Below are 6117 nucleotides of genomic sequence, written 5' to 3' on the forward strand. Positions count from 1 at the left end.
CTCTGTTCCACAGGATGCTGCGCACAAGTGGGGCACATAAACTCACACAGCACACACACACACACACACACACACACACACACACACACACACACACACACACACACATATAAGATAAAAAATTTAAATAGGAGAGGGCATAAGGGTGTATAGCTCAGTGGTAGAGTGCATAAGCATGTATGAGGACCTAGGTTCAGTCTGCACTACAAGTGATGGTGAGACAGTGGCTCCAGTAGGTAGCTCGCCTGCATGTAAAAAGCTGGACACGGGGGATTATGCTTATAATCTTAACACACAAAGGCAAACACAGGAGAATACCTGGAATTAGCCAGCCGACTAGCTTTGACCAATTGGTGAGCTTCAGTTTCAGTGAGAGGTTCTGTCTCAAAATCAAAGGCAGAGAGCAACTGAGTAGACATTTGGTGTCAAACTCTGGCCTCCATGTATGTATCTGTGCACATGTACCCGCACACACCCATGAACACACACAAGACACTATTCTACCTGGATGGGCCCTATGTAGATTGTGCCTGCTACACTCTTGCACTCCCAGCTACTCAGAGACTGAAACTAAAAGGACACTAAGTATAAGGTCTGCCTGGGATATGACAACATGGGCAACTTTCTAAAAGTAATGTTAACTCACCTCAATCAATTGTCCTCTCAGAGGCTTACTGCCTCCCTCTGCTAACCTAGGCCTAGTTCTGGAAGCTTCTAGCCTCTGCACAACCTTACCTAGGCCTAGAATGTTTTCAGTCTCTATACTTACTGCCTCCCTTCCTTTTTTTCTCTGGGCTGCTCTCCCTTAAGTAGCCTCTCCTTCCTCTCTGTTCTCCTGAGAGTCGGGATGTCCTATCCTGTCAAATCTTTGATTTGTCACTTTGTCTGCCACTCAATTAGACATCACTTTCAAATATGGGTGCTTCCTTCTACAGACCAACTTTACCTTCATTGTTTGGGATTAAGGGTGTGTGCTAAGGGTGTGTCTGTATCCCAGCCAGAGGGATTAAAGGTCTGTGCTAAGACTGAGGCACACCACAAAGAGAAACATATTTTTCCAGTAAACACCACAATCTCACGGTTGGAAATGTGATCAAATATCCTGCAACATAACTTAGTGAGATCCCGTCAATAAAATAAAATAAAATAAAATAAAATAAAATAAAATAAAATAAAATGGGAGCTGGACTTCGCTCATGGAAAAGAACTTGCCTAGTGTGCATAAGGCCGTAGCTTCAAGTCTGAATGCCACAAAAACAGTAAAGGACAGTGACAGACTACAGCTAAGGAATGAGTGGCCTAAGCTAAAAGGAAATGGATTCTGAGCCTCCACAAAGGAACATGTGGGCCTGATGCTTATTTCACTGAAACCTGACAAGACTTGCAAGCTGGAGATGTACAGCTAATAATCTAGACATTTCAACACTCACTGTGATGTTTTTGCCCCAGTCTTTTGTGTAATCTATTTGTTCATGTTCTATTTTATTTTTGAAACAGATCTTTATCTCTAGCATTTCCTTTGAGCTCTGTCAGCTCTCATGTATTGAAAGCTTGCCTGTGGCTTACCCTCTTCCTTAAGATCTGATTTTAATGTGATGGTGCTCTGTCTTTGCCTCTTTTGAGTCATGCTTTTAAGCATTAGACTGAGCTGGATGTAGTTCCATGTACAAATATGGACCTAGCTACTGGGGAGGCTGCAGGGATCACTGAGTGCACAAGGTGGAGACCAACCGGGGAAGCATGGGGTAATACACTCCTAAAAAACCAGATTACTGTTTGTTCTGCTTCACTGCTCAGTCTGTGATGCTCTCATTGTCTGTGGGTATGTTATCAGATTATTACCTTGTGTTTTCTGAGGCCATGTTGAAAGCTGTAGTCATGTTTAACTGAGGTAAATTTTCCTATTGATTTTTTTTTTCGAGCTTCCTGTGCTGGGAATGTGTTGTTGTAATAATATAAAAATAAAAAAGGTATAGTTTCTCTTTTACCCCGCTAGGTCTTGCACCGCAGTGCCCCAAGATATCTGCTAGATATCGTGGCGGAAACACATCCCAGCCGCACACTTTCCTACACTCAAACCGTCACATAAAAGGACACAACACAATAATCTTAGATCCAATTGATAAGATATAATTGCCCACTTAAACATACAAAGCCCAGTACCATCCATCCCTTACGAACATTAATAACAACCTGTAAATACACAGAGCAGAATCTTTTTTTTTTCCCTTTCTTTTTTTTCAGAGCTGGGGACCAAACCCAGGGCCTTACTGAGCTAAATCCCCAACTCCTCACAGAGCAGAAATCTTAATGTCACCTGCCATGGCTTCTCACCCTCTCCTCCGTCCTGTCTCTTCCTTTCTCTTCTAGTCCCCTCCTCTTCTTTGAATTTCTCTCCTGCCCATCCTGCCTTCTCCTCCAATGACAGGCCTCCTTCTATCCTGTTCCTGCCCTTCACCTGTATGAGGTTCTGGTGAAGTCACCTGATTCCTGAGTATGTGACTAGGCAGCTGTCCTTGGGGCAGTGGAATTAGCATCAAAATACAGATAACTTCAGGGCAAACCACATTTCCCCTTTTTGTCCAGTTAAAAAGCCTTTTCACTTATATATAAATTGAGTACAATTATTACCATTCTACAATTTATAAAGCATATGATATTCTCAACACCCCATCCATCACTATATCAGTTAAACAGAACATTTAGTTATCCATTCCAGCTTAAGAAAGGCTTAAAATCTGTATCTTGGCTAGCTTGTATACTATCTGATAACTATCTAATAAAATATGTATTTTCAGAGTTATACAGGCTGATAGGCTATGAGACTATAATCAGTCTTCAACCCCATCAGAAATCTGAAAATGACCAAATATCTATACACATAGGAAGCCTAACATGGCTTCTAGAACTGAGAGGTTGTACAGACAAATCTCCACTAGCACAGCCCCCTGTTAGCAACATGTGAGCGCAAGTCTTCAGCCTTCTGGCCCAAAATCAACTGACAGACTCTTGAAATGCAGATTTTGAAGGGCTGATCACCCTGTCTTGGCAGAGTTTATCAGTCAACTATTCTGCATAATGTGTCTTTTTCTGGACAGCATTAGTCTGCAAATGAAACAGGCAATTTTGTCTAGTGGCTGCCTAGCCACAAAGTATTGCCTCACTTGGAGGTAGAGATGTTCAGATTCTTCATTAAATCCGCCAGAGGGGAACTGTTAGGAGCAGATATGTCTCAACAAAAGATAAATAACTTTAAATCTCAAATTTTGTGGATTTCTGATGCCAGGACTGTTTCTTAGCTTCATGGTTTGGGGATCTCTCCTCTATTTACTACAATGCTTCCTTTGTCAGGGTGAATCAGGCTGGCTCGGCAGTACTGGCAACCTGTCTCATCAGCACTGAAACCTTTTCTTTACCTGTCAGGCCTTGCTTATTCCGACAGTTCTGTCCAGTGCAATTGCTCCCAGTCACCCAGACATCTGGGCACCCTTGTTCCTTTCTCCAGATCCCTCTGCTAGCTGCCAAGCTGCCAACTCAAGGCCAGGCAAGCTTTTCCTGACTGCCCACTGACCCTTCCCCATCTGAGACAATGACACTATCAGAGGTTCTTCAGACCATCACGTTTTTGTCACCTTCTGATTGAAAAGAGGATGTTGTTGTAGTTTAGGTCCTATTGCTGTGAAGACATACCAGGATCAAGGCAACTCTTACAAAGGAAAATGTTTAATTGGGGCTGGCTTACAGTTTCAGAGGTTTAGTCCATTATCATCATGGTGGGAAGCACGGCAGCACCCAGACCAACATGGTGCTGGAGAAGGAGCTGAGAGTTCTATGTCTTGATCCATGGGCAGCAGAAGGGGATTGTGTGCCACACTGGCCACGGCTTGAGCTCACCCCATGGTGATACACTCTCTCCAACAAGGCCACATCTACTCTTTTTTTTTTTTTTTTTTTTTTTTGGTTCTTTTTTTCAGAGCTGGGGACCGAACCCAGGGCCTTGCGCTTGCTAGGCAAGCGCTCTACCACTGAGCTAAATCCCCAACCCCGGCCACATCTACTCTTAACAAGGCCATGCCTCCTCTAAAAGCCACACCTTCTAACAGTGCCACTTCCTAAGGGCCTATGGGGTCAATTACAGTCAAGCTGCCACAGATGTAAAGGTTGAATAATACTAAGAATCTCTTGCCCACGTCTGGACAGCTGCCCAAGCAACATAGGGAAAGCAGCTGGCTGTGTAAAATATGCGAGCTGCTTGTCTATCATTTAAGCATGCTTTGTTTTCAGTGAGGTTTTGCTTACTAGCACAGTGCTCTAAATGAAAAAGAATGGTATCCTTTTCATTAATGTCTCCAATTCACTGCACTGCTTCTGTAAGCACTGCAAAGGCAGGTTCCTCAGGATATAGGTCAGTGGTCCAATGACTTAATGTGCAATGTTCCCTTCTAGGATTGTGTGTTTCAATACTTTTTCCCCAACTAGGGGTGGGCCATGAGAAGGTCACTGGGGTAGGTCTTGAGGGTCACAAGGACAGGCCTTGAGGTTTTTGCTTTTTTTTTAACTCAGCCCCCTTCCTGCCCAGTCTTTGCCTCCTTACTACAGGTGTGGTGTGACCAAGTGCCTCCATATCTGGTGTCCATGCCTTCCCCACAATAATGACTGTATACCCTCCAACAGGTAAGTCAGAACAAGCCCTTTCACCCAAGTTACCTCTTGTTTGTATATAACTAGAAGCATTCTAAGCATTTAATACACAGGAGCAATGTAGCCTCAAGACAATGATTTTTATTCCTGTTGCTTATCATATTTGACAATATAAATATGCTCATTAAAAAACCCCACAATATTTAAATAAGAATTAAGTTCATGAATGTCTACAAAGTACAGCGTAAGTACTTTCACTTGTAATCTTTAAATACCCCAACTACTCTAACATGGTCAGACACTTAAAAACAGTCTTGAACTAGCTCAATTTTAGCCTATAAAACAGTAGCAATTTACTAGGTTCTCTGTTATAAAAATTAATATAGCAATTTTCAAAACATTGAAAAGAAAATCATTTGTGAAAGCCGTACCACAGCAGAGGCAACTCCGCCCTCCCTTGCAGAAGACACAAAGGCACAAACTGACGACTGGTGTTCACCTCCAGGTGGTGGGATGGGTTGACATTCCAGTCAAGTTCCCATTTCTCAACCCCCAGCTAATGGAAGGTCAAAAGAGGTAGGAGGATGCAGGTTTCCCTGACTCCTCAGGGCAGTGGTATGCTCATTCCTTACACCCACCAAGATGCAGGCAAAGATGGGAGAGACCGTCTACCCACACCTTAGTTTAACCACCTGGACATAGCCACCTTTTCATATAAAAATAGCTCATTAAAAAAAATCATAAGATAGCAACTTAAAAATGACCGGTGAGATCAGCCACCGATTGCCCCAGGAGTGCCTGAGCATTGTTACTGACTTCAGTGTACACTTCAGGGGATGGTTTAACACTAACTGCAGTACTGAACTGCCTAAGATTAGTGTTTGAACTTTCAATTATTTGATCCCATATGAGAAAAAACAAGAATTTTTAGGGTAATGTTATAATTTTAAAAATACTGAAGATCTACCTTAAATTTATATTATTCCATTCAATTCTCAGTTATTTCCTGTTTTAAAGAAGGGAAGGGAGATGTCTTTAGATTTTTTTCCCCTTCACTAAAACAGAATAATTCATCAACAAATATACCAAAGTTCAAAAATTAATACAGTCATCTGTCACTTAGACAGAATATAACTTTCAGGTTCCCAGTAACGACCACTTTTGGGCACTTGATTCCAGTTTTGAAACAGCAGCTTTTAAAATGAAGGTAAAGTTGCTTTACCATCACTGTCTGCTCTACCCACTGGCTATTCTGTTGAGAGTCTACAAGAGCAGTTTCTGGCTTGGCCATCCTCAAAAGTCTTTTGGAATGAATGCAAGAAGATTCTTCTCATGTGTAAAAAGTATACAAGATGTTCCTGAATTCAAAGTCAACCTTTCTCTAGCATGTGTAAACCATGAAGTTACTTTTTAAAGTAATAACAACATAAAATACAATTTTTCTATAAAAATACAATATAGGAGATATAGCACTTC

Source organism: Rattus norvegicus, chromosome 14 (genome assembly GCF_036323735.1).
Source record: "Rattus norvegicus strain BN/NHsdMcwi chromosome 14, GRCr8, whole genome shotgun sequence".
Taxonomy (NCBI): domain Eukaryota; kingdom Metazoa; phylum Chordata; class Mammalia; order Rodentia; family Muridae; genus Rattus; species Rattus norvegicus.